The sequence below is a fragment of the Scophthalmus maximus genome, chromosome 21, assembly GCF_022379125.1.
Source record: "Scophthalmus maximus strain ysfricsl-2021 chromosome 21, ASM2237912v1, whole genome shotgun sequence".
NCBI classification, from domain to species: domain Eukaryota; kingdom Metazoa; phylum Chordata; class Actinopteri; order Pleuronectiformes; family Scophthalmidae; genus Scophthalmus; species Scophthalmus maximus.
This window is the reverse complement of record NC_061535.1, coordinates 9,599,625-9,619,903: the sequence shown is the minus strand read 5'-3', so window position 1 is coordinate 9,619,903 and position 20,279 is coordinate 9,599,625. Positions and strand designations below refer to the sequence as shown.

At 43.8% G+C, this 20,279-nt stretch overlaps 1 protein-coding gene across 2 annotated transcripts in view; it reads left to right on the top strand.

Annotated features, from left to right (window-relative positions):
- Nucleotides 1-925: 925 nt before the first annotated feature.
- mpp7a (MAGUK p55 scaffold protein 7a) overlaps nt 926-20,279 on the top strand; it is a 115,983-nt gene continuing 96,629 nt past the window's right edge. For both annotated transcript variants that reach the window (XM_035619179.2, XM_035619174.2), the window contains exon 1: nt 926-1,175. The gene's annotated coding sequence lies outside the window, so the exon portion shown is untranslated. The remainder of the gene's footprint in view (nt 1,176-20,279) is intronic.

Below are 20,279 nucleotides of genomic sequence, written 5' to 3'. Positions count from 1 at the left end.
CTTGGTCCAACAATAAAGTAATATTCTTTCTGCCTGAGTCCATGTGTGTATGATTTCACCCAATCATTGGCCAGTAGAATGACACACTCTTACACACTGGTCTAATGTAAGGCATTTTTGGGCACACTTTTTAGTGACTGATTTATTTAATAGAAGAATCTTGGCAGAAACAACTCGCATCCTTTACAAAAGGTGGGATTTCTGGTCCTTGGCCACTTGTTGCTTTTTATCTTAACATGACCAGTGGGGGGAGCTATTTAACCATAAAAAAATAATAATTGTACAACAGCAACAAAACTCCCCCAACAAATACCAACTTGAATTATCTTGCCACTCCCAGGTAATATAGAATTAATAATAATTTAAAAAAGTTCACTTCATTCCAGCTATTAGGGATCTTTATAATAAATACATTTAAAAAGTGAGGAGCAAAGGTACAGGCCTAAAACTTGACCGATTGATATGTGCAAGTGTGGTTTAAAAATTATGTTTGAAATAAGGGTCTATCTCGCTCAATTAGTAAATACATAATAAACTTGATTAATTTGAAACTGGTCTAACTGATGCTGGATTTAACTGGCCTTACTGAAGGTAAAATAAACTATCTTTTAAAATCAAATATTGAGCCAAAATGCGCAGTAGAAGCTGTGCGAATTGTGGTTTCTACTGAAGATTTGTATAAACACTAATTCTTGGAGAATTGGGCTGTCACGGTGTGGTTGTTTTTTTTTCTCCTGTCTTGCGGATTTACGATGGAGGGCGTTAGCCCAAGAGTGACAAAGCCACAAGCCAATGAAAGTACAGAACCAAATGACTGAGCACGCCTTACTAGAATACGGACCAATGAGACTGCAGGGTGGGCGGGCGGGCCCGGTGACGGGCCCAGATCTCAGACCAGCGCTGTGTCGTCACACCTGCGCGCGCCAACGTCGCGGCCAAACAAACAAACCGTCTCCGAGTCAGCGCCGCGTTATTTGTCCCGCCGCCGGAGCCCAGGCGGAACAATTTTTGAACCTACCCCTGCACACACCAGGCACCGAGAGCGGGGATGAGTTCAGGTGGTTGAAGGGAGAAAGATCAGGGGAAATTAAGGGAAGTTTTGTTCCCGAACGAGCCGTCGGAGTAACACGGTGACCCGCACGGAACCATTCAACTCCTCCGACCTCCCATGCAACGTGAGTACCAACCGTGTTGTGTGCAGCTAACTTGCACACAACACGGACTTCTCTCCACGGCCACGGAAACAAAAAAAAAAAGGCAGGCTCCCAGTGAGAGAGTTTGAAATGAACATTGTCGGAAAATATCTATGTTTCTTGACGGGGAATATGCAGCTACAGCACGGTGTGTTACACTGACGTTAACCCGACAGGCTGCGTGATACACAAGTAACATTCAGGGACTCCAACAGTATGTCTTCACCTGAATATATATATATATATATATATATATATATATATATATATAGTTTTTAACTCTGTCCAAGACTTAATGAACAACCTCCAATGTCCCTTTTTTCTCAATGCCCCTCTTAGCTTCAATGAGGTTTCACCTGACCTCTTGTGTTGATGATGTGTTCGTGGGAAAGTGAAAGGAGCTCGTCGCAACGTTTTCGTTATTTCCACGGCAAGCTACCGGTGCTACCTTCAGGGACCGCGTGTGGCACAAGTGAAAGAAACAATTTGAAATCTAGGTATGCTGACTTGACCCACAGTGACAAAACTTCCTCATGACACGAGCCTCGACTTCTGCAAAACCACACACACACACACACACACACACACACAACCTGAACGCAGAGGTTTCCTTTTACTCTCCAGGAAGTGCAGTGTGCCAGTGCCAGTGTGTAGCCTGGTCCTGGGGGCGTGGGTGGGGGGGAGAGACAGAGCCCTTGTGCCCTGCAAAGTCAAGTGTGGTGACACGGAGCTTGTCACTGGGTGACAGCGATAAAGAACCTCTGAGCTGGCAGCCCCACTGGGAGACTCAGCACTTGGCCAGCTTCCATCACGTCCCAGCTCAGCCACTTGTTTTTGCAATACTTTGTGTATCATAACCATACTGTGCACCGTGGGTGTTATTTTCCAAAAGTGATTGCCACGATGTGATTGAAGCATTGCCCCCCCCCCCCCCCCCAAAGCCACAATATCATCGGCTTCTTAATGTGGTAAAAATTCAGAGAGACCCGAGATGTCAGGCGTCGTGATTTCTTCAAAAATGTGAATGCTATTGTATTTCATTCCACTGAATCATCATTTGTTCCCCCCGACAGTCACAGTGTGCACGCATGCTTTTTGTATGCACATATGGCCACCATTTAGCAGAGGAGAGAAGTGTGGGTCTTCTGTTGTTTATTGACTGGTGTAACTTAAAGTTAAAGGAGCGTCTTTGCAGGAAACATTAATCAACCAAGACACTACAGAGCTGCCTTCCAAATTTGTCATACAGAACAGAAACTGAGTTCTACATCAATTTCCAGTTATAGCAGCCGTTTAATGTCCCATCATTCACTGGTATTTCTTCTTTGGTCCCATCCTCCACACTGTTCTGGTGATGTGACTGTGAGAAAATGAGGATGGCGGTGAGAGGATGACCTTCTTTCCTTTGTATTCGAATGCCACTGAGAGTGCAATCTCCAGAGGGCCGACATTTTTTTCTTCCCAGTGTAAACTCTGAAACCTCAGTGGTTTGTCTGCAGTTTTGGCCTGCCTCTGCGCTCTCGGTGGGAATAGCCCAGTTCTTGTTTTAAATCTTGCCTAGAAAAAGGTGGGAGTCCTTTGGTCTGAATTCCAGCTGGGGAGGGAGAGTCTCTCAGGAGACTGTGATTATAAGGGTTTTGGTCTTCTAATCTCGGCTTTCTGTTTTTTTGAGGTCAGCAGCTATGCATCAAAGTCTTTGATGCCTTAATTTTTGCCTAAGCTTCATAGATTCTTCACTGTGATTGAAGGTACAAGGTGTCGATAGCTGTTAAAGTTGGATTTGTTTACTTCAAGATTGAAAAAAATGACTGTTTTGTTGATTTGAATGCGCACAGTGCTGAAGCAGGGGAGGGCAATCGGATGATTGATCATGAATATGTCTGCTATGTACTTTTTGAGCTAATCATAGAGATCATGACATGTTTTGACATCTACACTTGGTCCACCCCTTACAAAGTGGATCCACGCTACAGTCACACTCCAACATAGTGATCACCCTCATTTGTCGATTGGCCAAATTACATCAAGATTCAAGTTTAGCTAGCACCGTGGTGGACCAGGAGCTGGTGCCAAAAAAGCTCTTAAGTGGTTCTCGGCAGTCAGATATTTCTCATATTAAAGTTATTTGTGCAGGTTGTCGGGAAATGGTCGACGCTTCTAGAGGTAATGCCGCAAATCTATTCAAACACCTTAAAAGGGAAAGGAGCATTCACTCTGATCAGTACAACTCCTCTCAGAATAGTGCTGATCAGCCCAAGAGGGTTTTCTCTAGCTGCTTGTTTCCCGTCAGGTGGCAAGGACACCTTCCAGACAGCAACTTTGGCTTTTCATAGGCTAAATCCCCACCTTTGTGTGCGGGCCGTCTCAAGTAGTGTCAGCTGTAGCTCTGTATATTTTACATGGTCCTGAAATAGGTGAAAGAGGTGACTGACGTTCTATCTAGCAAAGATTATTGTGCAATTCAAAGCTGTGGACAACATCGGACTTAAAACAACGAAGCACACTTATGATCTGCCAGTGTGCGTAATGCAATGCTCTGTTTTAAAGAAGTGTAAATAGATAAATCCATGGGCTGGTTCGAGTCTGGATATTATTTGGAGTACATTTCAGAATTGGGAAGTAAGGTCGCATTTTTGTGATTGTGCGTTTAAAAAGGATGGTGATATGATTTCTTGGGAAGGTCGCCCATTACTATGCTGTGCTGGCACCCTCAGGTCAGGGTGGGGTCGGATGCAGCGGCTCAGACAAGGCACAGAGTATTGGGCTTTTTTCCCTGTGGTGGTTGTCTTAACAGGTGTCTCGGAGCTGCAGTTCCGCATAGCTCACATTCCCTGGGTTTTGTTCCTGGAGTGGAGGGTCACTGAGTAGGGTGGAGGAAGGTGTGGGAAGTAAGAATGCTTACGTGCACATGGCTCAGCTCTCAAAATGAGTCTGAGCAACCTACTTATGGAGACGAACGCTGCCTCTCATTGCAACGGCCGAGAAACCCGTCAGCAGGCCACTGATTGCGCTGTTAGTGACCACGGACAAAGCTGAGAGTTGGCTTTAAAACTGCTCGTCAGTGGCAGGACTATTTTCTTGGAGCTTAAGGGTGGGTAGGATACAGTGGCTAAAGACTCTTAATCCAAGCATTAGTTGGGATCACTATCAGCAAACGAGGACATGACGTGGCCTAATCTGATGAGAAACCTTCACCTCAGTCACCATTTTTAACATCCCGTGCAAGACCAAGCAATAAGTAACTGCTTTTGTCATTACTATTGACAACAGTTAAACACAACAAATGAAATATGAATACGAGCATGTACAGTAAGCATAAAGTTTGAAGACAGACTGGGCAAAATATTTTTTGTACTTCTTATTGCATTTTTGTCTGAGGTCTTAAAGGTTGTGCAATCATGGAAGTCATGTGGAATTTTTGTTTTGTGAAATTGAAAGCTGAAACGCTTCTAGGATTACGAAAGCCAGTTTCAAGGAACTAGAAGAACAAAACTGCTGTCAGTTGGAAAAAATCATCTTTGAATCAGTTTGTCTCAGTTCATCACTAGTTATGGTTCTGGAGAATTAAGCTGTACAGAGGGCAAAACATTCACCTGTCCATCCAGCAATCCTTTTGCACACGGACACATCTGCCTTTCCCTTCATTCACCCAAGCCTCCTTTCATACATTCTCCTACTCACCAAAACATCCATTTGTCTCTCATTTCATTCATCCATCTATTTGTCTGTGCTTCCCTCTGTCTATGCTTAATCACCATCTTACTCCGTGGTCCGCAGTGGACCTGTGAGCCTCCTGCTGCTGCATCGCTGATCCCAGACAGAGAGATTAAAGCGATGTGCTTGGCAGGGTTTCTGGCAGGGTCACGGTTGATAAGCATCACCAGTAGTGGTGCTGTGTTGTTTTGCCCCTGCCCTACAGAGGTGTATAGGGTTTCTCTTAGCACCACCTAAGCCTCGGCAGCGCTGCGCTGGAATGAGCCCACCCAGCAGATGCCCGCCATCAGACACCAACGCTGGCTACGTTGTAGTCCAGCTTGGGTACATGAAACACTGCGCTCACCGTTCAGGCATGCTGCCCTCTAGACTCACTGGGGGCCATCGTTTGATCGAGCAAGCAGAGAGACGGAGGGAGCGGCAATAGCATTAATAAAACTACCGCATGTGGGAAAGCAAGTTGAACCTTGAACTCATGAAGAAGGATAAGCTATAATGTGTTGCTGTATATATACATAGGTTCCGGGTTCCAAACGTTTACTGTTGAGTGCGATGCTCCAATTGCAAAGGACAGTCGTCTGCATATTCAGTTACATCTGTAGCCTCACGCCACAGTCTGCATTTAAAACCTTGGGCTAACTGTATAGCTGCTTTCATACATGCACTTGTCCAGGGCCTGTATGTGAGGATGCGAATGTCCCCAGATGTTGCTCTGTTAAATGTTATGTTAAATTTCCAGAAAATGCCTGAGTGCCCATGTGAGAATACAGCAGGGAAATCTCCAGAGAATTCACAGCGAGCGAGTTTGCATGTTGATTACTGTAAACCATAACCCTGCTTTCCGCAGCAGCGTTATCGCCATGTCCTGCCTCCTGTATGCTCTACCCAGACGCCACAGAATGTTCCGGAAATGTTGTTGTGAACGTGTCTCACTCTGACTTGTCATATGTGAACGGACTCAACTTTGAGGACAATTTCTGGAGTTCATGTCTAAAACAGCTACAGTCTCTGACAAATGTGATTGTAACCAATCGTCACTAGTCAGCGGAGGCCATGCTGTCAGCGTGGCGGTGGGTTCACTTGACGGACGTCAGGCTTATTTGTCAAATATTTTATGTATGAGGGTTTTCAATGCATGGCCCCTGCCTAGCATCACTATGCCTATTCCCCTCATGGCAGCCCCGTGAATAATTCAACACACCGGGAGGTCACAGAACCGAAATAGAGCTGAAAGTGTGCGTGTACTGGTTTGTGGTTCTGTTCAGCAAATCACAGCAACCGTCGAGGAGTCAATCTTTAGTATTCATGCCACTACTACTGTGCTCATGGTGATGGAGAGTGGACTTCTCTGAATAATGTCAAATAGAGTAGATTTGAATGGAAGCCACTGAGCAAATAACTCCTTGCCATTTTTTTCCACTTGATCCCACAGCCACAGGTCTGCACCAGCAGCATGAGAGGAGATATGTCACCTTTAGGTGATGAGTATCCGGTGTTGTATTAATGGACCGTGAGGCTGCAGTATTCATGTAGCTCTTGTTGATGTTTGGAGTGCTCAGGGAGCTTGGTTGCTGCCTGTTGTTCATCAACGGGTTAATAAGAACATACTCATGTTGTAGTGCACAAACATCACACACTGATGTCACTACCATCTGCTGCTTGTTGCTGAGAGAGCCTTTGCTCATATCAAATAGCAGAGGGGAACACAACTTTGTCTGTCGCAAAAAGGGCTTGTGTTTAAAGTCTAATGGTCACAGACCATTCTCGGCTTCTTTTTTTGCCTTTCGACTATGTCGAGGAATTTCCCTACTCTCAGAGAGTATGCGAAAATTTGTGTTTGGTCCGCTGTGTGAGGTCATAGGCAACGGGACAGTCGATGTTTAGCCGAAGGCTGTCTCTGGGCATCATGGTCGCAGAAAACTTAGATAATAGTTGAAAGACATCTTGTAACAGAGCCATTCTGTCTATTTGATGACGACATTATTCTGAGAGGGCTAAATACACCCACAGAGACCGGAGATAGGCAGGTTTTTGGGACACCATGCATGGACCACTTGTTGATCTGTGTAACGAACCAGAAATCTCCTCTAATTTGAGTTCCTTGTTATAAATACTTCTGCTTAAGGAGTCTCCGTCTTCATGAGTCAGCATCAACTCCATAAATTTTTCCATCACAGACTAGAGGTGGTGTACGTGTACGTGTGTGTGTGTGTGTGTGTGTGTGTGGGTGTGTCTTTTGTCTCTGACCCTGAAAACATGTTCTCAAGCCTCTGTGTGTATGTTTTGTGTATGCATGCATCGGACAGGCATCCATTCATCTTCAGAACAGTGTGGGCCCAGTGGTCGGCCTATTCCCTTGTTGCTCGTTGAGGGCAATTAGAGCAATTTGTGTGTGGACCCCCCCCGCGCCTTAATAGCTTACCATGCAATCTTGGCTCTTCGATGACCTGGCCTGTGTGATTGAAACTGTTCAATCAGAAGGATGCGAGGCAAAAAGAGAGGAGTTTGAGGTATCTAAACAAATGAGACTGTTCTGTACTGTTATGTTTTTTGTTGGAAAATTTGTGTCCACTAACTGGTGGATTTAGCGTCTCAGTCATTAAGCTGTAACTAGGCCTATTACAGTCATTAGGTTTTATCAGATCTGGTGCAAAGAATAAGTTTAAGCATTTCTACTTACTACAACTACTTCTGGTGGCAGAGAGAGAGCTCAACCCACTGCAGCTTGAAACAACACAATGTAGTTGTTTGTTTATTTATTGGTTGAACTCAGGTTCTTTGGCATGATCGGACAGTTATTGATGACAGAATTGAATCTGGGCACCCAATCCTTGCTAAATTTAGGATTGCATACACGACCTTGCTGATTACTTTCATGGCCTCTGCACAGTATTGCAGTGAATTACTGGCCCCATATAAAGTGGATCCATGGCTCCATAACCTTGTACCAGTACGGGTTTACTAAGCTCTGAAGCTAATCATCATTAGCAAATATCATTAGCATTGGCTATTCAGTGTAGAAAATGTTCGGGATTAAGGATCAAAATGAAACTTGATTTTAGTCAGTGTGTGTGCTCTCTGGACGCCGCTGAATCGTTACACGCCTTGATCCGGGATGAGATAAATAGATAATGGATTTAACTTATTCCTTTTAAGTATGTATATCTTTAAATTAGGGTTGGGCCGGTGGACGATGTCTTTGTCTGGCTGCTAGTCGTCACAATTTTGAGCCATGAGGGAGCTGACACTTTGCAGACGTTTTGTACTTGATTTCTTTCCTATTTTACCTGTATTTTTTTCCCTAACTGCCACTAGCTAATATTGAGTTGTACTTTACTTCTAGTAAAACACCTTTTCTTGCACTTTTTTAGATACCAAGTACCAGTTAGTGTGTTTTGCCACCTTAGCAGTAAAATTTCCAAAAGCTGTCCGTAGATAATATTGTAGATAACAGAAAACTAGCACAAGTCGCTGCCATAATTTGAGCCTAAAATTGCCACAAATGTAATTTGATACTTGCCCCTTAACTTTAGATATAAACCGCCGTAATCATCTTTTTGCTGCCTATCATATGGTGCCCTCGTATCACAGGACAGACCTCTCTGCTAACTTGGCTCTTAGCTCACCACTAATTGCTAAGTGGATCCACGGAAAGGCCTCGGAGCGGAGGTTCTTGGCTCGGGTGAAATTAAAGTGTGATATTTATAGTTTGCGTTGGATTGTCGGGCTTTGATAACAGACAGCATGTGGCGTTCATGCAGCAGTGTGTGTGGGAGTTGTTGACTTTGTCCACAATGACGGAGACTGCGCCATCATGCAGCGTGTCAAGGGATTTGAATAGAGTTTGAATAAATGGACTCCGCAGGGGTGGAGCTGTGGTTCGGTTTGTAGGTTCACTGGGTCACAGAGTTTGTTTATGGTGCAAAGGACATGTTTTGTTTCTATTGTGTTTTTTTTAACAACTGGAACATGAAAAACACAATAGACAATACAAAATGTATAACTTTGATTGACAATATACATAAAATCATACTATACACAGGGGGTTTTAAACCATACTAGTTAAGAAATTATTGTTAAAGGAATACGCTATTTATCTTTCCCAAAACATTTGTATAATTTATGAGGTCTAATGTGATGTATGACATAACAACTGCCAAGATGCTGCCACTTTCGTACTAAAGTTCTCACCCAAACCCAGACTCATACAATCGGTCATTATTATATCCCTTGCAAAGCTTTCTCTATCCACCCAGTTTCCTCTCTTACTTCCGGGTTCGTCGGCACCACATGGAGACAAAGTGGCTCTTTCTTTGTCTGTTTCGGAGTCGTCCCTTCAGCGGCTGGATGCTAATCTGACTGACCATCAGCAGCTTCTGTCACTGGTCAGGGAGAGACCGATACAGAAAGGCTGAGATAGATAGCAAGGGAGGGGAGGGGCGGGTGGCATGGAGGGTGATGACTGGGCCATTTGGCATCCGGCAAACAGAGAAGTATTGTGTGCCAGTGGGTTACTGTGTAGCTGCCGACCTCTTGACAGGATGAAACTGGTATTAAAAAATCATTTGCGGTAGATCTGCCAGGGAGACATTTACCAACTGTACACCTGTAAACAAACTGCTCAGTATCAGTGAATTCAGATCTGTATGCTATTAAAGGATTTATTTAAAGAGTGAACTATAATGGAATATTGGGCTCAACATTAAATCCACTACTGCAAACCTTTGGCTGTTGATCTGACAGGAAACTAATATAGAAACTCACAAGGTCAGAAAAGGTTAAAGATCCAAGAATCGTGTGAGGAAGAAATGGTTCTTACTTTAAAATTTAGCCGATAAACTGCAGTGGTGTTGTGCAATCTTTAGACCTTGACTTGCAAATATTAATAAGAAAATTTAATCTGAAAATGAGTAGATTGCATTTTGAAATTGAGCTCTTACGACGTGTTCCTTTAAACACTGCCCTCGCTGTTCATGACCTGAAAAGGCCTAGACTCATTCTACCCACAAGATAAGAGAAATATTGTGCGTGTGCATATTCATTTTTTTAAAGAGGGGCAGAGTAGAGCCAAGTGGCTTTGGTATAAAACTTGTTATTATTGTAAAAAATGTGCCTATCATACAAAAACAGGAAGAGAAGTGATGTTACAGCACATTACATTTTATGTACACAAAAGGTACACAAAACTAACCTTGAGTTAAAATACTGCATATAATCATTCAGGTTTAACTTAAACAAACATGTATTTTGTTCACCTAAAAAATGTCTAAATACTACAAAAGAAAAAGACAATTAAGCCCCACAAGTCTTTCAGACGAGGGAAAATCCTTGGTTTTAGGTTAATTGGTAGATGCTGACACCACTGGACACCACTATCAGCTGCCACAGGTCAAATGTAAAGAGGTCAGCTAACTATCGTACGCTCGGGTTTCAAACCGGTTTACTGTGTGTGCCACACAGTGATGGTTCCTCAACTATCACGGCTTTACACAGCACAAATGTTCCAAAAAAACAGTGCAGCAGCTGACTTTGCTGAGTAGCACAACTTCAGCCACGGGGAGGAATTAATAAAGAGCGGGCTCAGCGCCCGTCGTGTTTGGTTTGAAAATATTCAGAGTCTCGGCCGAAGTGTTGAGCACCGCGCTGGTGTATCACTTGTCGCCTGATAAGATTCATTGTCTGTATGTTAGTTTGGTTCATAAGATCATTGTAAAGGTGAGCTTAGGTTTAGAGACGAGACGGACACAGAAGTGGTCAGTTTGCAGCGAGTCATATCAGCTCATGTCTCATCTTCAGAGCGGTGTAGAGTCAGCAGCTGTGTCAGAGCTGTATGGAGGATTTAATGTCTACAGGATTTGCATTCCATTGTAATCACATTTGCATTCCTGTAACGGCACATGTATGCATTTTTGTCGAGCATCTCTCTCTTGTCATGTGATACCAAGTGATGCAAGAATTGCCCGTTAACAACAGCAGTGGTTCTTGGCAGTGGCATTAGAAACTAAAGGCAGTCACTCTTCCCAATAATGTCATCTCAAGGCTGCAACAGGGTTGAAGGGCAAACACAAAAGTTGTGTACGTATCTAAGCAACTGTCAGAGAAATGTTTGCCCTGTATGTTTGTGTGTATTGTGCACACCCGGGTGTGTTTGCACATCTTGTCTGCTAAAGGTCGTCACCTTGTACGTATACACCGTTTTTGTGTAACGCCTGTCTCTGACCTACAAACACAAAAAAGGCATTTTCCCTACAGGGGTCAATAGCTCATTGCGCTCATTGTCCACAGTGAAGTTTTACAATGTGCCCACTGCTTGGGCATCATCTCTAAGCGCTACATTGCCTCAGTTACACTGGATGATAGAACTCCTCCTTTGACCCATTAAGAGGTATCCAGGGGGTTTCTCGGACAAAGTATCCGGGGATTTCCACAAAAATTTCATCTAGAAACTCTCAAGAAGTATCAGTGTGTTACAGTGATGGCTTCTCCCTAGCTACAATGGGGAACCTGAGAGATGTATATTGCTAATAATTGGTTACAGAGGCTTGAGGTTAGTCTTTATTCCTGAAGTTTTCACAGCGTATAAACCTGGTCCTGGTCTTATTCTATCTCCCGTGTCAGCAAGATGATATCAGTTCCAGTCTTGAAAGTGTTTCAGTTGTTTGTTTAGTGTCGACAAAGTTCATGAACGAGGTGGTTCCCTCCCGATTTGTGCAGAGTCACTAGTTCCCCAGTTGGGCCTGAAAGTGGTTTCAAAGATGCAAGGCTTCTGAACATAACATTGCTGACGTTGGCAATAGAGACAACCAAGACCAGCTGGGTGTCAGGATCAGGATTCTTTATTTGCTTTAACCAGCAGACTTTCTGTTAATCTAACACAGCGCAGTCAGAAGACATTGGATTGCGTACAATTTAATTTCAGACTTTGACTTCATCACACATTTTTTTTCTTGTTGCATTACTGTGCTTCTCTTGGAACCTATTCCCCCTGTTGATTTTATCTTTTAAGAGACTTTCATTTATTTTTAAATTCCAGGCTTAACAAACTGCCTCTCGATGTGTCTCCACTTTCACTGACAAAGCAGCAGAGAGACGAGATGCAGGCTGCGGTGGAAAGTGATACCAGTTTGCTCGAGCAGAGGAGGAAGTGCTTGGCTGTGTGTGTGTGTGTGTGTGTGTGTGTGTGTGTGTGTGTGTGTGTGTGTGTGTGTGTGTGTGTGTGTGTGTGTGTGTGTGTGTGTGTGTGTGTGTGTGTGTGTGTGTGTGTGTGTGTGTGTGTGTGTGTGTGTGTGAGTGTGAGAGGAATGTGGAGGAGAGTGAAGATGAGAGCGCTTCAGAACGGGGGAGATGGAGAGTATTAATTGAAAGGTGTGTGTCGGATTATTTTCCTCTGTGTGCACACGATTACCAGGCTGCTGAAAGATGCTGCTTAAGGGCCGACGTAGACAATGGGGATAACCATTGGCTGGACAAAATGCCTTTCAGCCCACAACACACTAACATGTGACGCATGTGACAGAGGAGGGCACACCAAACTGAAAGGAGCTGCAGGCAATTACCTCAATTACAGGAACAGTGAATGGAGCGTCTGAATCTTTAATTCAGGCAGAACCACACACAGTGACGCACTGCGGTGCAAAGTCCCTCGATGACCCTTTTCATCGCATTGTTAAACTTCAGTCACTTCAAGACTTATGGTATTTAAATGAGGTGAGTCACATTAATAGTTTGGGGCACCACTCTGGTACACTCAATCGAGGCATTGTTCTTCGTGCCCCCTCCCCACTCGGCCCCTACTCTCCTCTTCCTCGCAGCTAAAGCCCACTCTAAATTACATGGGGTACCGGGAAATGGGGTTACACACACACACACACACACACACACACACACACACACACACACACACACACACACACACACTTGTTTTCAGTTATCAGTCTGATATGTTCATGTACTGCATAGCAGGGTGGAGGAATGTGTTAATTGGTGAAAGTGACAGAAAGATAAAATAGGAGGTCTTTTGTTGGTGGATCCTCTTTTCTTTCCCCCATTCCCTGCCTCGAGTAAATTCAATGCACACAAATTTCCCAGCAGCAGAAGAGCCGTCAAACCTCTTAACTGTACATGAAATGCTCTCTCAGTATAGACCTCTGTTTGTCTCTCTCTCTCAGAGTCTAACTGCTAATTGCATGTAATGACTCGCCCGGTGTTGGTTTTGTTCTCATGCTTAAGAGTATTAGATCACCCGCAGCAAGTGATTCAGTGCAAACACAGGAAAGAAACTCTTAGGATGAAACTTGCACAAATGCTTCTTGGAGATTAAAGAAGCTCTTGGTGGTCCAGACTAAACAAACGCCCACATTGAAGTTCCCCTTTGTGCCAGAGGATTTATTAATGATTTTGATTTTCATCTGAAATGCAGCGAATAAAAAAAGTCAAAGCATGAGGAGCACTCACCAAACATTGTGTGTCAAATAGTTAGCTTAAATCAATTTGCGTCAATCACACCAGGCCCTGCAAATTACTGCCAAAACATTTTTTTGGCAGTGGAAACCTGCTGCGCACAGACCTGTTTTTGCGCATGTACCTGTGCATGTACAAACACACTCATGCTTTCTGGACATTTTCCGTAACTTTTCCTGCCAGCCCGAAAAGCGTCCGAGTGAGCCATGTGAGTGGCAATCTGCCACTCTGCTGCTGTGCTAGTCATATGTGAACGGCAAACTCTTGAAAATGTCCACACGCAATTTTCTGGACATTTTTCGAGTTCATGTCTGAAGACAGCTACTGTATATTGGTGTAACATCCACCATGCTTCTTGTCAGATCTTTAATCAAAGTGACCTATCCAATCACATGCTGTGGAGCCGAATAGATGTTCAGATCACAATCACTCGCTCTTGCTGTGGCAGGCTCTGTTGCCCCCCTCCATGCATCTAGAGTTACTGCTTAACACTTATCTCATCAAAAACCAGGAGGGCGACGCAGGGACACACACATCCGCAGTCACTATAACCCCAGGATCAGTTTAGCTTACCAGCTTTATCCTGCAACCCGAATCTAAAGCTCCTCTGACTCTAAAAACAGACCAGAGTTTCACCACGGAGCCCCGCTTGTCGCCTTGTCAATCCCTTTAATTTGGAGGAAGACACATTAGGGACACATTAGACTGTACTGCAGGACACTTTTGAGTTCCACCGCTCCCTTTCCCTTAAAATAATAATCCCGAACCCGAGGCCACAGAAGAAAAGACGAGCAACACACGGGGTCACAGTGTGATGACCGGGCTCCTGTTGCAGTTGGCATTGCTTCACACAGGAGTCGTGCATGAGTACGTGAACACAGTGCGTGTGCCAACACAGGGAAAATCATAGAGGTTAATGACTTTGTAATGGCCGCTGTGGGGGTCCCTGTCAGGGTGAGCAACCACAGTAAAATGAGATTTGGTGAGACACACACACACACACACACACCCTCACAAACACACTTGTGGAGTATTTGGTTGCATGTTGAGCTGTGTGGGTTGGGAGGTGTTTGATCGTTGACATTACTGCTTCTGCCAATGTGCTGCAGGGGACCACAACAGCTTGTGTATGTGAAACACCGTTTTGCAGTGGAAAATGCTGCATTTGCAGTATTTAAGGTCAAGTTGTGCGACTCTGTATGACATGAAATTGGCATGATCGAGTTTGTAGATCCGTCCCATCTGCTCCCAGTCGTGTCCATGTCAACCTCACAAGAATAGTAAAATCTTGACCATGTGATGGGCTGAACAGAGGTTTTTAGGTTGCTCATAATACAAATCACTGTGAACTCCCTGTTTAATTATTTGACCTACATGTTCTGTTCAGTGAAAGTGACAATGTGTGACTCCTATCTGTTTTAATTGTGCAATGCAGTGGCCCAGCCTCATGAGGAACTCACGAGGCAGGCGGTCGCAGTTGTGCCTTTTTTCTTTCAGTTAAATATTGATTTTCACAATTGCATATAGGCTGTTTTTTTATTGTCACAATTTGATTATGTAATCGAATTTAGAATATTTTGGAAGTCAGCAGGAAGATCGACACGTGTCGGGTAAAGCAGCAGTTCATGTTGAGCAGCAGAGGCCTTATTTTATTTTCAGTGTAGAAACCGTTGTTTGTCACATTCAGGTGGGGAAAAAGTCATGTGTCAAAACGCACAGAAAAAACTCAAAATGCTAAGGTCATGATTGGTCGATTGTCAATTCATACAGAGTTTGTGTCTGTGTAGGAGCCATTAGGTTGGATGGTGAATATTGGATGTCCACATGTATGTTTTCTAGAAAAACTAATGTAGTAATCAGACCTCAGCATTAATATTATGGCATAATCTCTGATTGTCAACAAATGTATACTGTCATATCATGATATACCATATCAGTCGTCCACAGGACCCATGTCTGCTAAGATTATCATGCAGTGTTTCCTGCCTTCTGATGGTTCTAACAGATACTTTCATTGTTCTTGCTCGTCAGTGATGCTCTGAATCTCCCACCAGACCGATGTTCACAAGCTTTTCTTTTCATGAATTGATAATGATGCTGTTCGACACACGTGCACACACATACCGCACAGGCCCTCTTGTGTTTCACCACACACCGTCTGACCAGTATGTTGTTTCATCCGCTGAGTTAATACGCAGCTTACAATAACACACACAGCAGAACTTACTCTGCAAAGCATGAATCGGTTAGTGATGCATGCTCACCCAATAGTCTTCCTGCCAACAGTCATCAAATTAAAGCCGATGTAAATGTCTGAAGGAATTTGCATCATTGCCGTCTTCACTACATCAGCCACAGGCTTAATTTTGTTTCCCAGAAAGCATGCTGCGCTGGGTGTTGCATAATACTGTGTATCGCAGGAATTGAGGAATTTCAATAGGCTTTAGTGCACGTTTGATGTCATTTGTGGTCTGCTAACATCTCTCACTATAGAATACATGTTCTAATGCGGTACTGTAAAGCCTTAAAATCCAAAAGGAGTTACCTTGCAAGATATGGCAGGTTCTTCCAGCGTAGATTGCGTGCTCATACACTTGAGATTCCTGTGTCAATAGTGTGAGTGTGGGGCTCAGCTGCTGGTTTGCTGCTGCCCATCTGTCTTTCTGTCTGTGCGCTCTCGTCGGGGTCAGGTCTGGGTCATCTCGTGGACTTGCGCCATTACTCTCAACGGGACCGTACGTCCACGTAGAGGGGCGAATTAAAAGTGAACAATAGGGTGGAAGACGCTGCATCTGCTGGGGGTGGAGGAGAAAAAGAAATGTGTGGTTTGGGCCTTTGGAGATGCAAGGACTCTAGACCCCTGGTCTCAGTGTAGATGGACTCCCCACCTCTATGTTCCCTCCAAATGTCAGCAATGTGAAGACGGTGTGCTGTTGTTCAGTGATGCAAAATCACGTTTCAGAGTTTACTAGATTGCACAGATGCCATTCAGAATAATTGACACTGCACTTTACATGCGTAAGCCATGCTCACAACTTTGCAGCATTTAGCATCTCCAAGAAGTATTAATATCACCTTTGCACATTTTATTTTGTATATATATTTAAATCATTGGGTAACACTGCTGCTAGTTAACGCTCGGAGCAGGAAAACGAAGTAGGAGCTTCAGTTTACATACTTCTTTCCTCTACTCCGTCATCTCCAAAGTGTTGTTAACACCTTCCTGCTCTGAGGAAAAGTACCGGAGTCCCTACTGGCGTCTTGCTACTGCAGCGTCTTAACAACAGTGACCAAACAATAATACCACGTGGAACCACTAGGGGTACGAAAGTTGTCTGTTGCCTCTTTAATTCTGGGCTTGAGACACTGGAAGACAATAGGAGACTTGTCCTGAAACCACCCCGTTGTTTTCCTGGCTGTAGCTTTGGGTCATCGCGGGTCATGATGGCGATTTAATCCATTTAAAATGTAATCTACAAAACAATAAATTGTGTAAAAGAAGTGAAAGTGCCTGAATACTCTCTGAAGACACTGTATTTGGGATATGGGCAACCTTGACTTTAGACTAAAGTCATTCTTCTTTACATGATAAAAGTGGCAGCAGTAGCATTGAATACATCCCCACTACTGCAGCCACAAACAGTGTATCTTTGTCCACCCTTGGCATATTTTGCGCTGCCTACCAACACCGTCTCCCTGGGCCTAGTGTTGGTATTCAACAAAACTTTCTCACTGTGTTTTTATAACAACTCCCCTTTTCACAGGCACGGGCATCATTCAAACCTGCTTCTTTCATAACTGCGTCTTAAGAGGCCCCGGCCGTCTCTGGGCGCCGTGTGGGAGGGCGAAGGAGGGGGATCGAGGATTGAGGAGGATGCTCAGTGGTTTTTGGAATCCTCCTAGTGTGATCAAGAGTGTTAATGTGAGAGCCGTCAGCTCGGCTGATTTACACCTGTGTTTGTGCCCTGTACAGGAGGGGAGGGGCGGGCTGGAGAGGGCAGGACCGTGCCCTGTGTGTGGTGGCTCCAGTGGCTGAGAGAGACAAAACTCTGAAAAGATCGTAGGGTTTGATTGCCGGAAGATAAATTTGCTCTCTGTTTTGGCTGAAAACACCTTTCATCTTAATTTTACTGAGGATGCGAATTGTATTATTTTTTTTCCGAAAGTTGGTTTCTGCGGTTAACCACACATGTGGCTGCATGATTACATCCTTTCTTCTTCTCTCGTTTGCATTTTGCCTTCTTTTTTTTTCTTCATAAATGACTTTGCTTGTGTGCACAAATAACGCCAGTACATCAAGGTATACACGTAATCTGAAATCAAATGTCTCTCCTGTTCTTAGTTGACACGGTTTCACTAGGGGCATCCATTTATTGCAGTCTTTGGCAAAATGATGCAACGCCACCAGCTGGGTGGCATCTAGTAATTGTTTATTTTCTGTCATAAGCAGCTTAGCCGGAGGATTATCAGTCGCTGCAAGCACTGTTTTTGTGTTGTAGCAAGAGGGATGGCCTGCGTCTTTTCTGCCAGGGCAAAACACGAAGGTTGAGTAATGATTATTTCCCTTTTTTTAATTAATCTGCTGATTGTTTTCCTGATTAATCAATTATTAATTTAGTCTCTCTGTTGAAAACAATTGTGAATAACAAAGTGATGTCTTCATAATTGCTTGATTTGTCTGATATTTTATGTATTATTTTCAAATTTATGATGGAGAATACCTGCCAATCCTCACGTGTGAAAAGCTTAAACCAGCAAATGTTTGGCATTTTTTCTCTTAATAAAAAAAAGATCTGAAACGATCAATAGAGGATCAAAATCACGTAATAGACTAATCGTTACAGCTCTAGTCAGGTTATTATTCTGTATCACTCCCAGGTTCTTATTATATCATCAGAGCTGGCAGGAGCTTGTTGCTGAGAGAGAGCGGAGGGCGTGGCTGTGTTGTCGTGGTCAAAAATGGGGAAAGAACAAAAGAAACCGTCAGCGCTGTTCAAATACCTGTAGCGGGTGGATGTAACCGGACACAAACCCTGGACTGAGCTCTTCCAAATGAGACAGAATGTGGTTAATGAAGTCAGTACAAGCGGTAGACATTTTGAATCATGTATATAGATATTTTAACTTTTGTCAATTTTGAGTTCTCTGTTTGTTAGACAACGTGTAACATTTGTTAAAGGTGTTAAGTTTGGCTTCCCGTGTTGACACACTCGGGTTGTTGTATCTTGTAGAGCCAAACCGATACCGGATTTGTAAATCCTGTTCTCCCAGGGATGTCAGTGTCAGTCATATCTCAACAACTATTTGATGAACTGCTGTCAAATTTGATTCCTTCACTCATCATTCAGGTCAGAAAAGTAATTTGTCCAATCCGTTGGTGTATATGACCATTAGAATCAGCTGTGCTTAGCTTTTTGCTGCCAGAATGACTGTCAACTCTTTGTCTTGTCCTGAATTTGTTTTTAAACGATTTTTTAATAAAGATATGTACAGCACAAGACACTTTATTCAGTCCTGACCTTTTGACAACGAACATACGCAGCTTCACTCAGGACTGTTACATTAACGTGAACGTGTGTCGTACAGGACCAACTCTGTGCCTCAATTCTACAGTTTTTAACTGAAATGCTTGCTGCTGGTATGAAGGATTATTTTTTTAGCAGCAGTGATGAGTGAAAGCTGAAATATTTTTGTACCAAAGTGGGCCAAACGGCATTAGACTGTGGGTCCGTGAACAGCTTGCACATAGTGTTGATGGGAGTTACTAATTTCTAGATGTTTCCTTTTCCTCTTTCACTCACTTAAAAAAAATAATTTCTTTACCCATCTGATATTCTCCTATATTTTGATTTGTCTTTCATTTCCTTCCTCTTTTTTCTTTCCACTTGCTCTATCAATTATGCATCTTTTAATAGGCTCACTTCCACGTCCCACTGTTAACTCATCCTGTAAACACACACAGCGTGTGTGCGTGTGTGCGTGTGTGCGTGTGTGTGCGTGCGTGCGTGCGTGCGTGCGTGCTGTGTGTAAACACACAGCTGAAAGGTTTTGGACCTGACATTACCCTGTATGTCTCTCTGTCTGTTACATGTTTCATCCCATCTGTCCACATGTCCACCCAGCTGCCTCTCTGTATTCCCTGTCGCGCCTCTGTATCCGAGTGCCCCAGGTAGAGTAATTCACTCCACAGTAATATCTGGCGAGCAGGATGTAGGTTAGGTTACCCCAGCGACGCTGGCATTTAGAAGCATGTCCAGATTAGCGAGGCTTATGGATACCTGCTGTTCTTTCAGTGTCGCCGGGCCTCTCGTTGCAGGCCCGTCGCTATTCGCTGCATAAATCGGTCGTCTAAAAAAAACCTGCCATCGTCTAATTAATGTCAGTGCAAGATGGAGTTACAGAGTACAAATATACCGTGAATATATTGTTTGTATAGAGGATTATTGCACTGGCTTCTATCTCCCCATAAATAAATACAGTTTAATTCAGTCACGTTGGGTCCTGCGGGGCTTAAGTAAAGCAGTGAAACACTCACATCAATGGTATTTTTTGATTAAGCAAAGTGTGATTTTTTCCCCCTTTGTCCCCACGATGACCACCAACCCCAATATATCCATCCCTCTTGTCTCTCTGTCCCCCTGTTGAGTTTATTTGGGTGATTCATTCTCCCACTTTGTGTCTGGGATTAATTGAATTGCTCATTTGCAATTCCACATGTGACGCCACACACTGTGAGTGTGTGTGACAGAGACGGAGGGAGTGAGAGAGGAATGTGTGAGTGGCGACTGATAGTGCCTCCCTCTCTCCCTGTTAATGGGCCAGAGTGGGACAAAGAGCTGCTGTGTCTGTATGGGAACCAGAGGGGAGAGATGGGAGCAGGACAACATGGTGGAAGAGGTGTTAAGACACAGA